The 20002-nt window shown below is 38.4% G+C and overlaps 1 protein-coding gene and 2 long non-coding RNA genes across 5 annotated transcripts in view; 1 reads left to right on the top strand and 2 right to left on the bottom strand.

Moving 5' to 3' along the window:
- LOC110366543 (meprin A subunit beta) overlaps positions 1 to 20002 on the bottom strand; it is a 156915-nt gene that overhangs the window by 123095 nt on the left and 13818 nt on the right. The window lies entirely within an intron of this gene.
- On the bottom strand, positions 1004 to 5730 carry LOC118562660. 2 transcript variants are annotated; one of them, XR_004930728.1, is made up of 4 exons: positions 5629 to 5730; positions 4606 to 4710; positions 1228 to 1307; positions 1004 to 1036 (listed from the first exon to the last, which is right to left on the bottom strand). It is a non-coding gene; the product is annotated as an uncharacterized LOC118562660 (long non-coding RNA). The 2 variants fall into 2 exon arrangements; XR_004930727.1 differs by lacking the exon at positions 1004 to 1036 and having other exon boundaries at positions 1054 to 1307.
- LOC118562659 lies at positions 11305 to 13377 on the top strand. 2 transcript variants are annotated; one of them, XR_004930726.1, is made up of 4 exons: positions 11305 to 11540; positions 12673 to 12780; positions 12909 to 13141; positions 13235 to 13377. It is a non-coding gene; the product is annotated as an uncharacterized LOC118562659 (long non-coding RNA). The 2 variants fall into 2 exon arrangements; XR_004930725.1 differs by lacking the exon at positions 11305 to 11540 and having other exon boundaries at positions 11547 to 12780; positions 13235 to 13376.

The following is a 20002-nucleotide window of genomic DNA, read 5'->3' as shown; positions in this document are numbered from 1 at the left end:
CGTCTTTGTTCTATGCGTCATTTCAGAAAAAACGGCTGATCAACACTGAGTATAAAACTGCTACTCTGAGTAATTCTTCCTCCCGATCAACCATTGAACGTGAGCACGAGCATGAAAAAAAAAAAGCATGATCACTGGAACGCAAATAACATGATTCACCATGGCAATGACAGAAAATAAGCTTGGAAGTGCGCATGTCCTGCAAGTAGAATTAGAAATCTTTAAAGAAGGCATATGGACACTATTAAACCATAAGAAACAATGCTGTTGCTGCTAATAACCGCAAGAGAGAATTGTTGAAAAAGTCAATGCATGCGCAATATGAAAGTTATGTGATGGAGAATTAAAGCTGTTTTTTTCATACTTCACTGTTCAACACAAAAGGGGGAGTATGTGCGTGTCTGTGTGTGTGAGGGGGGGGGGGGGGGGGGTGCATGCCAGTCCACATCCTCATTCACAACATGTTTAGAGGTTATTACTTTATGATACAGGTTCACATTATTTACTGACTGTATCTAAAAAAATAAAATATATTTTAAATTCAAATGAAAATATTAAATAATACAATGCAACATACAATGACTTAAATTGTATTATTGTGTATACTTGGTCATCAAATCAGTGTCAGTTAACTCTGTCAACTAGGTTGAATGTAGGGATTTTTAAGGTCCAGCAGGTGTCAGTATTCAGTCACACAGTATCGGCACAGTATCAATACAGTTTGGCAACGTGTCGAAACACTTCATGACGCCTCATCGACCCATCACTAGTGAACATAAAGGAAGTGTTAGGATGTGGTGACTCACCTGTTTTTCTATGTCCTCTCCAGGGTGTTTGGATAAATACTTCCCCAGGGGTCCAGACACCATTTATAGGTTCTGGGAGAGACCATGGGAAAGCAGGGGGAACTTTTGCACATTTATTTTAAGGTTTTTAGGTGTATGTCTAAAATATAAAATATGTCTAAAAATAGGTGGGAAAATGTATATGTATGTTGTTTAACAGGGACGTGCAGAGACCGTTGGAGGGGCGGGTGCTCAAAGTTAAAAGAGGGCACATGGGGCACGGATTTAAAACATTATACAGAAACATACCTTGCTGTACAACTGGTTGAAATGTACCAACCCATACTATAAATAATGGAACGTAGAATCAAAATACACCCTATCACACATACTCACATATATGTTTGAGGTCAGTGCAAAGCGAAATGAGTCTGTGTTTTACCTCATGGAACAGCTTCTGTTGAGGGGGTTGGTGCTTCTGTGTTGCTGGAGTTGGGCTGTATTAATCTGATAGTGCAGACACTAAAAAGAGCATGGGAGAGATAGCAGCTGATTAAACAAGTGGTGTGTGTTCATGCAAGATGCAAAGATAACTAACATTTAAAATGGCTCACTCTGACTGACCTGCCACACTGCTGAATTGCTAGAGTCTGTTGCCAAGGCTGACTGCTTAAAAACCAGTTGCTCATTCAAAGCCACAAACACAAACAATACTTCAAGTTTAAAGGTTTCAACCTGTATTTATTAACAAACATATATTCACATTGTATAAGTAACTGTAACTGAAAGGGTAACATTATTCGTGGGAGAAAGACAATAGAGAGAAGGTGGCTCTGTCTTTCTGTCAGTTTCTGTCAGGGTCTGTGCCTTAGTTTTGTTTTTTTGTTTTTTTACACATCACAGTGGCATTTTTATTTTTTGCAGTTATAACAGCAACCTCCTGTTGCCCATGCTCTTAAAAATGTCAATGACTTCACTGAGGTTGACTGGAATATCCTTTTCAATTGCCAGTAAAAGAAGCTCTGACAACCTTTCTTCTGTGCAAAGGGTGTGAAGTTTTGTTTTCACCAGTTTGAGTTTTGAGAAAGAGCGTTCAACAGTAGCTGTAGAAACTGGAAGAGTGCCATAAGTCTTCAGCAGCTCAGTCAAGTTGGGGAAAACCAGATGTGCATTGTTTTCTTTGACCACTGAAAGAATAGATGTCACACTGATGGGTGAGGGGCATGAGTATGAACTATGGAAGACCTTTAGTTCTGTCTGCAATTTGTCTTCTTCATCAATGTTGTAGAACTTGCAGAGCCTATTCAAAGCTTGCAGTGCCTCTGTTGGAATTTGGGCTGTTTTCCAGTTCTCTGGGACTATCAGGCAGTGGAGGGCATTCAGGATTTCCCATGTAGAGTTATCTTCAGCTTTAAAGCGTCTCTGAAGCTCTTGTGTCATTGTGTCCACAAAAACGTAATACACCTTAACACGATAGTAGTCCTGCAAAGTAGGGAATGTGTGGTCAGCAGTTGCTGTTGTGGCAGTGACCTTGAACTTTGCTGGCATTTTCCTCCTCCGAGCTTGACCAGGAATCTCAGTTGGGGGGTCAAGGCCCACTGATGCAGCCTTCTCTGTAGCCTGTTTAAACATCTTCTCAAACTCCACCTCTGTTCTGCTGTAGGCCAGCCTCTGAAAAACTCCATCTACAACTTTGTATGCTGTCGCTAGGTCTATGTCTTTCTGCTGCAAAGCATCAGAGGCCATCGCAGTCACCTGGAAGATTGGGCAGGTGATCTCCAGACACAGGAAAAATTCAAAGTTGATGCTCCTGAGAAGAATCAATGCATCACCTGCCGAAGAGTCTGGTGGGTCTTGCTGTGTCATTTCCTCAAGAAACTGCATGACAGCTGGGAGGACCTTCCTCAGAGTCTGAAGGGCAGTTTCTCTGCAGGCCCACCGTGTGTCTGAGAGCTTCTGCAGCTCCAGTGGACGCCGATCAGGGTACATGGTCTTCTGCATTTTAATAAATGCAGAGTGTCGTTTGGATGAGTTGGCCACAAAACTATAAAGTTTTTCAACTAAGTTGAAAAAGCTGACAAAACAGATGGTAGACTTTGCACTTTCAACTAACACCAAATTAAGACAGTGAGCCTGACAGTGTACATACAAGGCCTTTGGATTTCTTTTTAGAATTCCTGCCTGAAGTCCCTTAAAGCATCCGCTCATATTTGCAGCCCCATCATAGCCTTGACCCCGGATGTTTTCCAACTTCAGGCCATTTTCTTCCAGTAGAGCTATAACTATCTTTTCAAGAGCATCTCCACTTGTGGTATGAATGTTACACACCTGAAGAAAGCGCTCCTTGATTTGCATGTTATGCACATACCTAATCACAAAAGAAACTTGTTCAGTGCGTGCAGCATCCGTGGTTTCATCCATGAGAATTGAAAAGGTTTTGCTCTCTTGGATTTCTTATTTGATTACTTGTTTGACTGATATGGCCAAAGCTTTGATCATATCATTCTGACTTCTGTTGGAGAGAAGTGAGACAAGAGGTCTTCTACCAGGTCCCTGCTTCTCTTTTATTGCTTCCAGGTGTAATTTAATTACACTATCATACCTGCTAAACAGCTCCACCAACTCGAGGAAATTACCTCGATTTTGGCTGGACAGGGTCTCATCGTCTCCTCTAAAAGGCATACCCTGTCTTGCCAGGTAAAGAGTGGTTGCCAGTAATCGGGACACGATTTCTCTATTTTTTTCTCTTTCCCTGTCTTTAGCAGCTTGTGATGCGCGGTCACCCATTTCAAAAGCTGCCTCCAGTGATTTCTTTTTTAAGTTGTTCCACCTCACCATACCACACATGTGTGATTCTGAGGCACAGTGTTCTTTAATTCTCTCTAGAGCCTTTCTCCACCGATTAAATCCTTCTGATTTCCATGTTTTGCGCCCTTTGTATTTATCCTCACACAAAAAAAGACGGCAGCTGAAACAGAACATGGCATCAAGACTTGGTGAGTACTCCAGCCATGTGTTGTTCTCATACCATTTCTTTTGAAATGATCGCCCCTCTTCATTTTTTGGAAAGGATGAGAGCGCTGGTTGACACGGTCCAATACTGTTGCAAAACTGAATGAAGGCCTCATCACATTTAATATTTAATTGTAGGACATGGGCAGGATCATTTGGGTGAGTAAGTTCAAGTAGGTGTGAGAATGTTTGCCTATCTCTGGTTTCAATCTCCTCCTGGTTTGATGCTCCTTCTACCTCCACATTTTGTGTAATCTGTAAATCAAGCTTTCCCTCTCTCACCCCAACCTCTGTCTCCTGGTTTGCTGCTTCCTCTACTTTAACATCCTGTGTGGGCTCCTTAACCCCTGAGACCATTCCTCCAGTCTCTGGCTCCTCCTGACTTTCTGTTCCTAGCAAACTCTCATTTCTCTGAGGCACAGTGTCTTCCCCTGTCTTTTCTTCCATCTCCTCCTCTTTCTCTCCTTTCATCTCCTGCTCTTTCTTTCCTTCCATCTGCTCTTTCTCTCCTTCCATCTCCTCCTCTTTCTCTCCTTCCATCTCCTCCTCTTTCTCTCCTTCCATCTCCTCATCTGACCTATGATGACTTACTCCCTGTCCATCTGGAAATCAGGCAGAATTTGCTCTTGGATTCTAATCTAATTAACACCATACACCTAATCATTAATCGATAAATGTATCAATCAATCAATAATTAACACACTATACATATTATAATGTAACAGAACAACATTGAAATTTTGTTTGTTACTGTTGTTTTCTCTAACTGAATATGGCTATAAATAACTGGTGCATGTGTTGCTCTTACCTTTTGTGCTCTTTGTCATCCAGCTGGTGAGTGATCCACTGCCTTTTGCAGCCTCACACAGCTCCTTTTGTTTTTGTTTTAACCTCCTCTCCTTACGAGGCATCTCTGCAAAATGAAATAAGATACTTAAACTACAATCTGATCCACATAAAACATACAACACATACAAACAAAAATTGACATTGTATACCTTTTTAAAAAAAAATTGTACTGCATAGCCACAAGTTTAACCCATTAATATTTTGCCCTTTATTATTCCTAATGCTATAAAATAAAAAATTATTAAATGATATAGAAATAACTTTTTAAATGTTTTTTTTTGCTTTTATTTAGTTTGACTATTAAGTTTGCGCATGACAGCAAGGGTCCAAAAGTTATACAATTTGTCTGTATGCATATTAGCCTATATGGGCATATTTAATTTTTTTGTGTAAATAAGGAGAGGTTTAGAAATTCAAAACTCAAATTATTTTTGTTGTGCAATGGTCCAAAATGATGTGAATATGCATACTGCACAGTTTTAGTGAAATAAAACAGGGAAAAAACACACCTGTTTGAGAGTAAGATACATATCTCTGCACTTTCACATAGCAGGTGAAACAGACAGTAACAACAACAGAAACCTGACGTACTTCCTCCCCATAGCACGCTGTGCGTGTGTGGTGGTCAATTAGCTAGCGGCAGGGATGCAACTACCTACCTACATTCTGGGGCAATGAAAGTATTATCAAAGTATTTAAAAATGACTGGCGGGAATTAATCGGTGACATAATAATATTGTGCATAAAAAGAAGTTAAATACAGAAAATCATTTTACTATGATCGTTTCTGCACCTCCTCCAGTACCGGTGCCCCATAGTGCATACCCACTTTTTGCGCCGCTGGCTAGGGCTATAACTTGTGAGAGGTGTGTGCAAATTTGCACAGCACAGAGGATGCTCATTGCTTACTTTACTCGGTCAGTCTACTCATCTTGCAACAATAAACCTTGCACAAACTAACACCACTGCAGCACCTACTTACCTGACCAGTTGTTTACTTTTTCTGGAATCGGGAGTCGCAGTGGTTATCCGCAGCAGCAGGGCACGTCACGGCAGTAAGGTTAGCTTGAGGGCACGTTGTGTGAAGCTGACGCAGCCGGTCACATGATCCAGTATATCATGTGACCGGCCACGGTTACCATGGAACAGTAGATCTAAATTATTATTGTTTTGGACATGCACAAACACATAAATACACACACACACACACACACACACACACACAAAAAAAAAAAAAAAAAAAAAAAAAAAAAAAAAAAAAAAAAAAAATAATAATGAACCCTACAAAAGGGCACTTTGAGAATCAGGGACAAAGGGGCAGGTGCTCAAGCACCCTCCGCCCCCCCCTCTGCACGTCCCTGTTGTTTAATAATACTGTATGTTATAGGTGCAAGCAGTAAATTGTCTGCTGCAGAATGGTTTAGCACTTAAACACAGCTGTGAGTATTTAAGGATGTGATTGTGTCTTTGAAGTAAGTGGAGTTGGTTGTTGTTCGTGAGGCTGTAAGGCTGAATGCTGCTGTCCACAAATAAATGTGTTGCTGCTTCCACTTGATTCTGCATCCATCATCATTATTCTAACTGAAACTCCAGCCGCAAAAAGGCCACCAGAGCGACGGAGCAAAACCTGCAAAGAGAGCAGTAGAAACATTTGAAAAATAGATCAGAAAATGTGACACCTGCCAAATTAGAGTTACGGAGTAGATCAAAGTTTCAATTATTTCTTTAATGTTGGGTCAGGAAGAGGTCACAAGATGAGATCCAGTGTTTGCTGTCAACTGTGACTTAGACTTAGACTTAGACAACTTTATTTGTCATTTTGTATGCACAGAGTGCGTGGAACATGATGGTCTCTGCAATGGTTACGGGCATCATGTCAGCTAGTGGTGTTGGAAATCTTCGTAAGATGTTTAGCATTATAAATCGAGAAAAGCAATAGGAAATCTGATTGATGTTATTACTGATAATTATTTAGGTCAGCATACAAAGATATGGTTTTAACTTTGTATTTATTTATCAGTGACTAACCATTAGGCTTAAAGACAACAGAGAGACAAGCCCTTAAGTCTGAGACTGTTTCAAGCACATCTATTGGGCATTCTGTGTTCTTTAATAATGGTCAGTGTTACTCAGGAAAACAATGCCTACCATGCTTCATTTCAGAAGAATCTTCATCTGCATCATCTTCTTGTGTACATGCCAATCTCAAATAAATACATTTATCTTTCCATCGGAATAACCCAAAAATTAAAAATACAATTTACTGATAAAAAAGATGGCCACCTTTGTCCACCTATACTGTGAAATAAATGCTGTAAAATTCAACTGAGAAACAAACTTTTGTTGAAGGCAAAACATACTGAAAAAACTGCAACGACTGTTGAATAAGTATGCAATCCTTTAAACAAATAATTTGTTTAAACACCCTTTCATTCAGTTTCAGCTCTCTTGAGTAAACAACTACTGGATGTTTCTCTGTAAATAATAATAATATAATAATAATAAACACTTGGAAATGGTGAGGGAGGCTGTCATCAGGACTGAATGCACTGAATGTCTAGTACTGATAGGATTCTACACGTAAAAACAAATACATCAGTTTTGAGCTAAAACTAAAGAGTCTGCTAGAAAATCTGAGAAGTGACCTATAGAGCACTATGGGCAAAAGCTCTCACTAGGCAAACCTTTGCCTGGCAGATTGTGCAGAATTGGCCAAGTCCTGATCCAGGATGTTGATAAAAAAATTTGGTCCTAAACCATTTGGAACAATTGCACCTGGAGTTGGTTGTATCAGCCTTAAAAAACGTTTTCCACCATACAGTTTATTTTGTTTTTCAAGTGAAGTGTACAGGAGGTTTTTAAGCGTTCAAGAGAGATAAAAAAAAATAAGAGGATGATTCAAAAGTTTGTGTGAACTAGTTGTCCTTCATGAGTCACAGATAACAGATAATGAGTTAATAAGGTGATTTGAGGCTTCATTTACAGAAACGTGCTTTTAGATATTCTTAGATGACAGTGTGCCAGTAGGCAACAACATTAAGGTGAATTGTAATGTATGAAGGGCTAGTAGCAGTGGGGTGCTTTTTTAAATTTTTTTACAGTGTCCTGTCTGGCAATGTGGCAATAAGAATTGTTGTCTAAATGCCAAAAAGAGCCCAACAGATTTTACTTTCACAAGTGGAGCAGTACGGCTTTCGCCATAGTGCTTGTAAATAGTTTTATGATAATTCATGCAGGGAGTATTTTACGGTGGCCCTGAGGTGCAAACCCCTTCACCAAATTGAAAGCACAATTACAAATTACAAAAGCACTACAACATTAACGAAAGCGCTACAACATTAACGAAAGCATTACAACCTTAATGAAAGCACTACAACATTAACGAAAACACTACAACATTAACGAAAGCACTACAACCTTAACAAAAGCATTACAACGTTAACAAAAGCATTACAATATTAACAAAAGCATTACAACATTAACGAAAGCACTACAACCTTAATAAAAGCATTACAACATTAACAAAAGTACTACAACCTTAACATAATCATTGCAACACTAACGAAAGCGCTACCAAGGCGCCAGCCAGCGGAGGGGGGCAGAACAGGGGGGAAGGGCTCCACACTTAACGAAGACTTGACATTTCATTTCATTGCAGTTCAGACCCAAACCTGACATGTAAACAAACAGATAAAATAAATAATTGCCCTCACAGCTCTTGAGAGGATGGTGTTTCTAAGATTATTTGTTTTTGCTCTAAGGCTTCTGAAGCATTTGCCTGATGAAAGAGGGGCAAACAGCGCATTGCCTGGGTGGGTGGAATCAGTGGAGATGCATATAGCCCTTCTTTGGACTCGTTCTGCATAAATTGAGTCTAGATTCTGCAGACGGCATCCCACAATCCCCTGCGATGTTCTCACCACCCATACTAAGTCCTTCCTCTCCTGAACTGTGCAGCTCCCATACCATACAGTTATGCTGAGACATAAAACACTTTCTATGGTAGCTCTATAGAACTTCTTTAGCAGTCCAGACCTTTACAGTTTCCCGAGGAAGAAGAGCCCTTGTTGGGCCCTCTTCACGAGGTGGGAGGTGTTCACAGTCCAGGAGAGGTCAGAGGAGATGTTAATGTTCAGGAATTTAACGCAGTACACACGCTCCACCCCCCCCCCCCCCCCCCCCCCCCCCCCCCCCCCGTATGTAGAGAGGAGGGTGTTCAGGTCTTCTGGACCAAGTTTATAAGTTTTTACTTTTGCCACTTTATATTGACTGTGCCCATTTACAATCAAGGTAAAACTCGAAAGTGTATCTCTGCTTGGATGGCTCCGTGTCCAGTTCCGGCTCCTTGTCTCGGTTCTTGTTCATGACGACTCTCTGTGCTGATTCTATCCGGAAAACAGGGGTCTGCACGTGCAATGAATCCTCTTTGGTCCTGCCTGAGAAGCTGCTGTGTGCAGTCCCATGGTGTCATCCCCTTCTCCCTGTGCTGTACCGGCAATCAGAGCGGTGGTTAAAGCTGCAGCAGTTCTAATTACCAAGCTGTAACAACTGGGAGAAGCACTATATATTTCTGGCTCTCCCGGTGTGTAACCGCCAGATTCTTGAATGCCTTTTTCTGAGTAGACTATCCAGCATTCCTTGTATTGACCTCCTGTTATTGACCTGTCTCATTCCTGTTTTGCTCCTGCTTGTCGGCCTTTACGCTGTCTTGATTATGTTTATTCTTTTAAGAAGCAGTTCTGATTGGCTTTTAACTAGTTTTGAACTAGTTTTATACTATGATGTTGTATTTATTCTGTCATTATTTTTAGTTTGTGTTGTTTTATGGTTGTTTTAGTTGTGAAGCACTTTGTGGTTTTTATCCTGTGAAAGGTGCTATATAAATAACGTTTACTTACTTACAAATCTACTAAGAAAATTAATATAAAAAGAAGCTAATTTACTATGTGCACACAAAAGAAACAAAAGGACAAATACAATAGTTGAGAACCATCATCAGAATGATTCAGTGAATCCTGGTTCACTGCAGGTCTAAGTTAGAGAACCAAAGTTCATCTCAAATTATGGGGAATCAGGTTAGATTAGCTTTATTTATATTACGCCCCCAAGGTCTAGGGGTTCAGGGACGGCAACATAAAAATATGTCAAGAGAAATGAGTGGAATGAAAAGGTGATTTATTACAAAAAGATGGTTTTACAAACACCAAACAATATAACCCAATTTAAAACAAAAGAAAGGTCTGACAATCTTAAGAATGCAAAGTGTAAATTAAGTTTCTAAATGTTCAAACAGGTCAGTTTGAAGTAACTCAAACCAACCCAAAAGAGAAAAGAAACACACACATGCAAAGGGAACACCAACTTAACCAAGCAAGCACTACTGATTCGAATTGTCTAAAATAGTGGTAAACACCAAAGGTGGGGGAACAGCTTAACAAAACTGTTTCCTACTGGCTGTCCCCACTGAAGGAATGAGTTCAAAGAGTATTCTGTAGTGGTGCGGTGAGCCTCATCAGCGTCTGATTAGCCTGGCAGTCCTGCGCTGGTTTGGTACATGTGATAAACCCATTCACAATGCAAATCTGTGTTAAATAAAGCGTTATTTGAGGAAATTACATTTTAAAGAATGATTTGCCCAGTAAAAAACAATAACCGTTAGGACACTTGATTTTATTAATGTAATTTATTATTTCTCCAGGAAATAATTTGACTCAAATCACTGACTTGGGAAGCTACGCTGTAGTGGACGACGATCTGAAATGATGCATGTCGGATGGCGTCCTAGTCGTGTTTAGATTAGTTTGATGAGCTCACCTAAATTACGCAAACTATGAAGGTAGATTTGTGTCTTTATTATTCAATCAAAAAAAAGGTTGCTTCAATCAAAAAATATATTTTCAATTAAAAAAAAATTCACTTCAATTAAAAAAAAACTTTTCAATCAAAGAAAAAAAGTATTTGAATCCAAAAATATATTTGAGACTCAAAAAAATACATTTGAACACTGATTTTCTTTGATTGAAAATGTTTTCTTTGATAGAAGTCAGTTTTTTTTTGTTTGAAGCAATGTTTTTAATTGAAGTAGCATTGTTTTTTGATTGGACCATATAATGGGTAGGACATTTGTGTCTTTATCATTCAATCAAAAAATAAGTTGCTTTAAACAAACAAACAAGGGAATCAATAAAAAAAAGTCACTTCAATCAAAAGATAAACGTTTTCAATCATAGAAAATAGTTTTGAATGCAAATAAAATATTTGAGACTCCAAAAATTGCATTTGAACACTTTTTTTTAATTGAAAATGTTTTCTTTGATTGAAGTAATCTTTTTTTGCGTTTGGGGTATACATGGGTAGGACATTTGTGTCTTAATCATTCAATTCCAAAAAAGTTGTTTCAATCAAAAAAAATATTTTCAATAAAAAAAAAAAAAAATTAAATGCAAAAAAAAAATTACCCGTCAATAAAAAGGTATTGAAGAGAATGTGTTTTTTCGTTGTTTTTTTTTTTTTTTTTTGAAGAAAAAAAAAATTTGAAGTTCAACATTTTTTGATTAAATAACTTTTTTTTTTGAAGAGAAAAAAGTTTTAAAGTTCAATTTTTTTTTGATTGAATCATTTTTTTTTAAGTGAAAAAAGTTTTGAAGTTCAGATTTTTTCGTTTGAATCACTTTTTTTTTTTTGAAGCTCAAAAAGTTTTGAAGTTCAAATTTTTTCGATTGAATCATTTTGGAACAAACGTACCGTGGTGGGCGGGTGCTTCTCTATTGGTCAGACATGTTTGATTGACAAGTGTCTACACCAACGACGTCTTTCTGACAAAGAAGTCTTGTTCGGCACTCCCCAGGCCAGACAGCTTTTTACCAGCAAGAGGGGACAGCGGTGAAGTTGTCGGTAAGTAGATAAAACAGGTTGAAAATAATTGTTGTCATGTTATTAGCCTATTCTGTTGATATTTACAATAAATTGTACGCTTACTAACTTTGTTCACGTTGAGGAATGTTTGTAATGGTGTGAGGTTAGATGTCTAAATATTTTCAGACAGGCAAGCAAAGTGGGCGAACCTATGGCCCCCACGCAGCAGCTTGCTATGTGCTAAAGAGCTACTGTGTTGAGTAAAGTGGCCACAGCCCTGCCTGTTTAGTAGATGCTTTTATCTTGAGAGCGGGATATAGGCTGCTTAAGCTGCTGTTAGTCGAGGTGCATGCGTCTCTCTCCCCCCTCCCCCCATACATTTACCGCTGGGTCCGGTGTCGGCCAAGTGCCATGTACTGTGCAGGGTATGGCAGGCCGTTTTAACATTTATTAGCTTGACTGAATATGTATACCAGACATCTCAAATACGGAATAAGATTTTTGCACTTAAAATAATAACAGTTCATCTACATCATCTTATTTCAAGTGCAGAATAGCTAATAACCTTCTTTTAGGGGTAAGAATACTCATTCCATTGGCAAATAGTCTTATTTAGCTGCTCAAATCAAGGAAGAATACACTGATTTCAAGAAAGTTTTACTCACTTTTAGTTCCCTTTTTGCAGTGCTAAAGTCTTGACTTAATGTGTATTTCAGATATCTCCAACAGAATTCTTGCTATCTAAAGTGGAAACTTTAGATATCTTAAATATAATTATTTATAGTAGAAATTACATCACTTTTCCCATTTATGTGTAGTGGGATTTTACTTTCGGATATCTAAAATAACTTTCTTCCTATGTAAAATAAACTTTCTGGATGTCTGAAAACTAATCCTGGATCTCCATAATCCATTTTTTACCGGTCATAGTTTTTATTTCAGATATCAAAAATCAATGATCAAAAGTTTTGAAACCAATATGTAAGACATCCAACTTTGTAAATTCCGCTTTCTGTCCGTCAATTTGCGTTGGTAGTAATTGACAGAATTGCAAGAAAAGGGCATGAAACTGAGCGAGCCCTTAGCCAGGGAATGTGTAGCGACAGAGAGCGACGTTCAATAGAAAGTTGTGTAAGAAACCTTCACAGAATTGAACATTTATTGTCTACAGAAACCTACAATGAACAGTAAAGCAGTTTGACTGAGGTTGGAGTGCTAGCAATAGCTCATTTCCATCGAACCGAGGATCGTCGTTTCTTCATAAGGCGGGTTAGTTCAGGTAAGTCCTCACAAACAAAATTTCTTTTCTTTTTTTTTTTTATTAATTGATTTCTATTTTATTTTTTTGCTGTTAAAGATTGGGTTGTCTTCTGTATAAAATGTAATACTTAACATTTGTTTTCCTAGGGCGGAGTGGCAGACCATCTATTGTTACCAGAGAGCACATAGACGTCCTTATGAAGCAAGGACATACAATCAAAAAAAAGGCAAAAATGATGGGATGTTCCTCGTCGTTTTTGAACAACAAATCAAAGCTGGTGGACCTACACATAAGAGGAAGACTGTCTGCCTTAGATGACAATCAGCTGCAAGAGCGTGTGAGCACATTGCAGGACCAGTATCCAAACTCTGGGAATGAGGTTTGTCTTTTCTACAGAAAATTGATATTTAAGTTGGATCCGCTTGTGAGAGTATTTTTTAATCATTAATGCTTTCATGTTTGTATTTTTCAGATGATGAGGGTGCTGCTTCGTGCTCAAGATGTGATTGTCACACGGGCCAGGGTACGCTAAATGTTGGGAAGGACAAACCTGACATCTGCTGCAAGAAGGTGGAGTCGGACTGTTGCAAGGTGGGCTTACCATATGCCGTACCCCAACAGTTTGTGGCATATTTATATATATATATATATATATATATATATATATATATATATATGAGAGTGAGACAGGCTGCTTGATTTGCTGTACTGAATCATGGAGAGTGAGCAGAGTTATGCTGGTAGTTACGCCACGTTTCGGTCTTTTGAGTTGGAGGATTTTTCACCCTCCTCATCCCCGGCGGTGTAGGAAGGTTTTTGTGGAGCCAAGCAGGCCAGACTCTGATCAATTTGACCTGCTGGCTCAAGGCCCTGACTCAGTGAAGCCACAACCTGACTGACTGACACGCCAAACTGTTTCTATTCCCTCTAAGCTGCACGCGTGTGCATTTGCGCACAGCAAAGATATGCTGCGCAGTAAATAAAATCCAAGTTGAACTGTAAACAAAGTAACGGTTAATAATGGTTCATTTTTAACCATGTTGCAACTCTGGTGTGATGGTGTTGTACCACAGTCTCGCTCTGTGAGCAGCAGGTGCTGATCGGAGCGCACCACTGATGGATAGGTTGGGCAGACGCCTTTACGGTTGGGCGGCATTGAAAGGTCATGTAGCAAAAATGTTTTAATAAATAAATAAATATAAAAGCCAGTCCACAAGCATCCTCGTTCACATTATTTATTGACTGTATCTAAAAAAAAAAAAAAATCAAATATATGTTTAATTCAAATGAAAATATAAAATAATGCAATGCAACATACAATGATTTAAATTGTATTGTGTATACTTGGTCATCAAATCAGTGTCAGTTAACTCTGTCAACCAGGTTGGCTGTAGGGATTTTTAAGGTCCAGCAGGTGTCAGTGTTCAGTGACACAGTATCGGCCCAGTATCAATACAGTTTGGCAATGTGTTGAAACGCTTCATGACGCCTCATCGACCCATCACTAGTTCAAACATTGTATCCTGAAGGAGGTGCCGTGTATCAGGATGACAATGCAGCAATACACAGAGCAGGACTGGTGAAAGATTGGTTTGATGACCATGAAAGTGAAGTTGAACATCTCCCATGGCCTGCACAGTCACTAGATCTAAATATTATTGAGCCACTTTGGGGTGTTTTGGAGGAGCGAGTCAGGAAACATTTTCCTCCACCAGCATCACGTCGTGACCTGCTGGCCACTATCCTGCAAGAAGAATGGCTTAAAATCCCTCTGACCACTGTGCAGGACTTGTTTATGTCATTCCCAAGACGAATTGACACTGTATTGGCCGCAATAGGAGGCCCTAAACCATACTAATAAATGATTGTGGTCTAAAACCAGGTGTTTCAGTTTGATTGTCCAACCCCTGTATATTTAAATGGTAAATCTGTAAACATGCTGTTACAATAATTAGGCTGACTGCAGATGAAAGAAGGACTAGTTTCTCCAGGTCCTGCAAAGTAATCACACATTTCATCTGATATTCTTAAGGCTGATTTTGTAATTGCCTTAACTTGTTTCTTAAAATTTAGGTCTGAATCTGTCACTAAATCCAGATTTCTGGCCTGGTTGGTGGTTTTTAGAAGTATAGATTAATATCCCTGTCCATCAATCTTACTGATAAAGGCACCACAACACAAGTATGCTAACAGAAACATGGAGGAACCCATTTTTTCCCCTCAGATCTTATGACAACATCAACACCTTTGTTAAGATAAGAGGGTGTGAATATTTTACTGGTCGTGGGCAACTCTCATAGGTCCGTTGACAATAAACTTGACAGCGGAGCGAACTAGGGAGTCCTTTTTTCTCCAGTTTGGGACATGCCTAAGGCAACCCTTGATGCTGTCTGCAGCTTCTTCAATGGCAAAATTAGCCTCATTGGTGATTTCACTTTCTTTTGTCTGAATAAAGATGAATACACATGAGTCCACCCAGCCTCTCCCCCAGTGACCGCTGGAGATAGGCACCAGCAACCCCCGCCACCCCATCAGGGATTAGGCGGGTCTGAAAATGGATGGACGGACACATGAGTCCCACCAATAAACTCATACTAAGTGCATGTCTTTGGACAATGGAAGGAAACCGGTGTGCCTGAAGGGGGCCACATATACACAGGGAGAACATGCAAACTTCACACAGAGGCTTTTAAGCCTCATCTGTGGTAGGCCCACATTATCCAGGACTAAGCATTTTAAAAAGTATTGAAGGTGACAAATGACAGTTTATACTCATACCTTGATTAGCTGCTCCCGGAGTTTGTGATCATGCAGAACTTCTGGTCTGAAAGGGGCCTTTGGAAGCCCGCAAATTGCTGAAACAGCCCTTCTGAGAAAAAATGGTGGGCAACTCCTCCACGGACAACACAGACTGTAATCATTTTTGCTACAAAGTAGTACAACTTTGCTTCCAATGCTGCAGAAGAAACATAAAAGGATGGTTAGTTAAATGACTACCCAAGACTAAATTCCTCTGCTTAAAATAGACTGAATTCACTAGAATGAGGAAGGCATGATTAAAAACGAACCCTGACATACAAAATACCCTAGCACTATGTGACGTTTATTTGATGGCTGTCTGGAGAAATACTCATGTCCACTCCACTGATCAGCTAAGACAAAATGGCTTTTAGGGTAACTCTGAGAGATGGGAAGAGGAGAAAGATTAACTGTAATGTAACAATTCTATAATCTTATTTTAAAAGTTTTGGTTTTTTGTGACCAGAAGTTCAATTCAATTTATTTAAATGTTATTTATATAGTGCCAATTCACAACACAACCTTGTATAGGCATATTGAAATTTTAGATATCTGAAATTCCAAATTTAATTCGTCATATAATCAGTAGTGGATATATGTAATGTCATTTCTACTAGTAGAAATATATTTTTGATGTCAAGAATTATATATCTGGATATCTAGAATGTTTTATTTATTTTTTATATCTGAAATGATGATGACTAGTATTGACTGGATTATGGAGATCTGAAATTAGATTTCATCCTAGTCGGAATTCAGTTTTAGACATCTGGAATGTTTATTTTAGATGGGAAGAATGTTATTGTAGATGTCTGTAAATAAAAGCCCTATACACATGAATGGGGAAAGTGACGTAATTTGTACTACTTTGAATTATATTCAAGATATCTGAAATATTCATTTTAGATAGGACAAATGTTATTGTAGATGTCTGAAATGTAAATTTTGACTAGGAAGGAATGTATTTGAGATGTCTGGTATACATATTCAGTCAAGCTAATAAATGTTAAAACGGCCTGCCATACCCTGCACAGTACATGGCACTTGGCCGACACCGGACCCAGCGGTAAATGTATGGGGGGAGGGGGGAGAGAGACGCATGCACCTCGACTAACAGCAGCTTAAGCAGCCTATATCCCGCTCTCAAGATAAAAGCATCTACTAAACAGGCAGCGCTGTGGCTACTTTACTCAACACAGTAGCTCTTTAGCACATAGCAAGCTGCTGCGTGGGGGCCATAGGTTCGCCCACTTTGCTTGCCTGTCTGAAAATATTTAGACATCTAACCTCACACCATTACAAACATTCCTCAACGTGAACAAAGTTAGTAAGCGTACAATTTATTGTAAATATCAACAGAATAGGCTAATAACATGACAACAATTATTTTCAACCTGTTTTATCTACTTACCGACAACTTCACCGCTGTTCCCTCTTGCTGGTAAAAAGCTGTCTGGCCTGGGGAGTGCCGAACAAGACTTCTTTGTCAGAAAGACGTCGTTGGTGTAGACACTTGTCAATCAAACATGTCTGACCAATAGAGAAGCACCCGCCCACCACGGTACGTTTGTTCCAAAATGATTCAATCGAAAAAATTTGAACTTCAAAACTTTTTGAGCTTCAAAAAAAAAAGTGATTCAAACGAAAAAATCTGAACTTCAAAACTTTTTTCACTTAAAAAAAAAATGATTCAATCAAAAAAAATTGAACTTTAAAACTTTTTTCTCTTAAAAAAAAAGTTATTTAATCAAAAAATGTTGAACTTCAAATTTTTTTTTTCTTCAAAAAAAAAAAAAAAAAAACAACGAAAAAACACATTCTCTTCAATACCTTTTTATTGACGGGTAATTTTTTTTTGCATTTAATTTTTTTTTTTTTTATTGAAAATATTTTTTTGATTGAAACAACTTTTTTGGAATTGAATGATTAAGACACAAATGTCCTACCCATGTATACCCCAAACACAAAAAAAGATTACTTCAATCAAAGAAAACATTTTCAATAAAAAAAAAAGTGTTCAAATGCAATTTTTGGAGTCTCAAATATTTTATTTGCATTCAAAACTATTTTCTATGATTGAAAACGTTTATCTTTTGATTGAAGTGACTTTTTTTTATTGATTCCCTTGTTTGTTTGTTTGAAGCAACTTATTTTTTGATTGAATGATAAAGACACAAATGTCCTACCCATTATATGGTCCAATCAAAAAACAATGCTACTTCAATTAAAAACATTGCTTCAAACAAAAAAAAACTGACTTCTATCAAAGAAAACATTTTCAATCAAAGAAAATCAGTGTTCAAATGTATTTTTTTGAGTCTCAAATATATTTTTGGATTCAAATACTTTTTTTTCTTTGATTGAAAAGGTTTTTTTTAATTGGAGTGAATTTTTTTTAATTGTAAATATATTTTTTGATTGAAGCAACCTTTTTTTTGATTGAATAATAAAGACACAAATCTGCCTTCATAGCAAACACCATTAAATCAACTATGTTAAACTGCCAATTCAGATTGAACTAAGAAAAGACTGCTGCTCTGTTACTATTTCACCACTAGGTGGCAGTGTAACACTTTCTACTGGACAAGGAATGTTCTGCAGTTCTGGCTCAGGAGTGGAACAAACAGTGAAACAATAAGATGTAAGTACTCATTGGGTAGTTCATTAAAGCAGAGAAAATAAAACTTTAGTTTACTTTACATTTATGGTGCAGCACAGGAGCACCAGCAGCTGGGGTCTACATACAGCAATCCACTTAAAATCCACCTTAAAAGCAAAGGATACACTTTGATGGCCATGATGTTCAGATTTGGACCGAAAGGACGAATGATTTGAAAGAGGGCTGAGAGAAGCCATCTTTTTCAGACAAGAAAAGTCAACACTGAATAGGGAGGGGGGGGGGGGTATGTTCGCATCTTCTTCTCGTACTTTGAAACTCATTCCAAAGAAATTACATGAGCAGTCTTATCGTGATTCAGGTTGCCAAGTAAACTCCGCCAAACGACAGACTCTAACAATCCAGGAGTGTGACGGATGGGTCGTTGTTTAGCATCTGACTTGGAATTACCTGGGATGAAACGCCTATAGGTGCTTAAAAACAGCCAAACTCCAACTACAGGTTACCCAATTGGCAGCCCCCAGAACTGACTAAAATTCCTGGATAGATGTCAAAATGTCTTCAATGAGAAAAACTGCGAAAACTCAGTTGCTTCAGATACAACTGTGGTAAAGCATTTGTGATTCGTTTAAAGAAGAGCTCAGTTTAAGTTAGCAAAGGGATGTTGTTTATATAAAATGTGCATCTACAACAGGGATTTCTAAAATTATCAACTATTTTACATTTTTTTTTTTAATTGTCCAAGTCATATATTTCAGACTGGAGTAAGTTTAAAAGACATTGGGAAAATGCAAAAAAATAAAATAAAATGAATAACAGTAAAATCAAGAAAGAAGCTTTGAAGCCAAATGTTTTTGACACTCATTGACTCATCTCCAGGCCTAACAACACTACTATGAATACATATTACACACTCTAACTTATCAGGAATTTTTCATTGCACAGTTCTGTATATGAAGCTTTAAGTTTTTTGCAAAGAATTTACTGCAGGTATAAATGTACCATAAAATATACGTTGAGTTATTAATTCATGCAATATCACAGTAATTCATATCGTTCAAAAAGGACTGATTTTGGGAACTTGGTACGGGTCTTAGACTACATTCACATTGCAGGGAAATGCGATCCAAATCCGATCTTTTTGCCCATATGGGACCCACATCTGTCTTTTTTCCAACAGTGTGAACGGCCCAATTCCGATCTTTTCACCGCCCCCAAAAATCCAATTCATGCCACATCCATGTGTGGTACAAATTTGGATACATGCCAGATATATAAGTGTCCACAGTCTAAACAGTCATGTGGTATTTCATCCATCTTTCACGTCACTCTCCTGTCTCTCACTACACATCCACACACAGTGGTAGCAGTTAGCGCTCCATAAAAGACCGTTGTTACTAGCTGTGCTGCTTTCTTCTTATATTACTTCTTCCTACTATGATGTGGTCTTAATATTGTCGGCTCCCATTGCTCAACAGCTGTCTAATAATAACAAGAAGATGCCGGCCGGTATCCACGTTTTTTTATTTGTTTTTTTTTCTAGGCTTTTTTAAACAAAATTTTATTCAACACTTCTAGAAACAGCAGAACAGCACTTCTAGAAACAACAGAATGCTGAATTACATTCAGCATTCCTTCCTCAAACAGTGCACTTCTCTGTGACGTCTCCTTCTGTTATCTGCGCATGCGGGTCACTGTGCGGTCACTTGAAACTTTCAGACAGAAGTCTGATGATGGCCGCATTTAAGAGTAGTATGAACGGCGACCTAAAAAAATCTGATTTCAGCAAAAAGTCCGAATTGAGCATCAAGACCTGCAGTGTGA

This window comes from Fundulus heteroclitus, chromosome 3 (assembly GCF_011125445.2).
Source record: "Fundulus heteroclitus isolate FHET01 chromosome 3, MU-UCD_Fhet_4.1, whole genome shotgun sequence".
Classification (NCBI taxonomy): domain Eukaryota; kingdom Metazoa; phylum Chordata; class Actinopteri; order Cyprinodontiformes; family Fundulidae; genus Fundulus; species Fundulus heteroclitus.
This window is presented reverse-complemented; position numbering and strand designations above follow the sequence as displayed.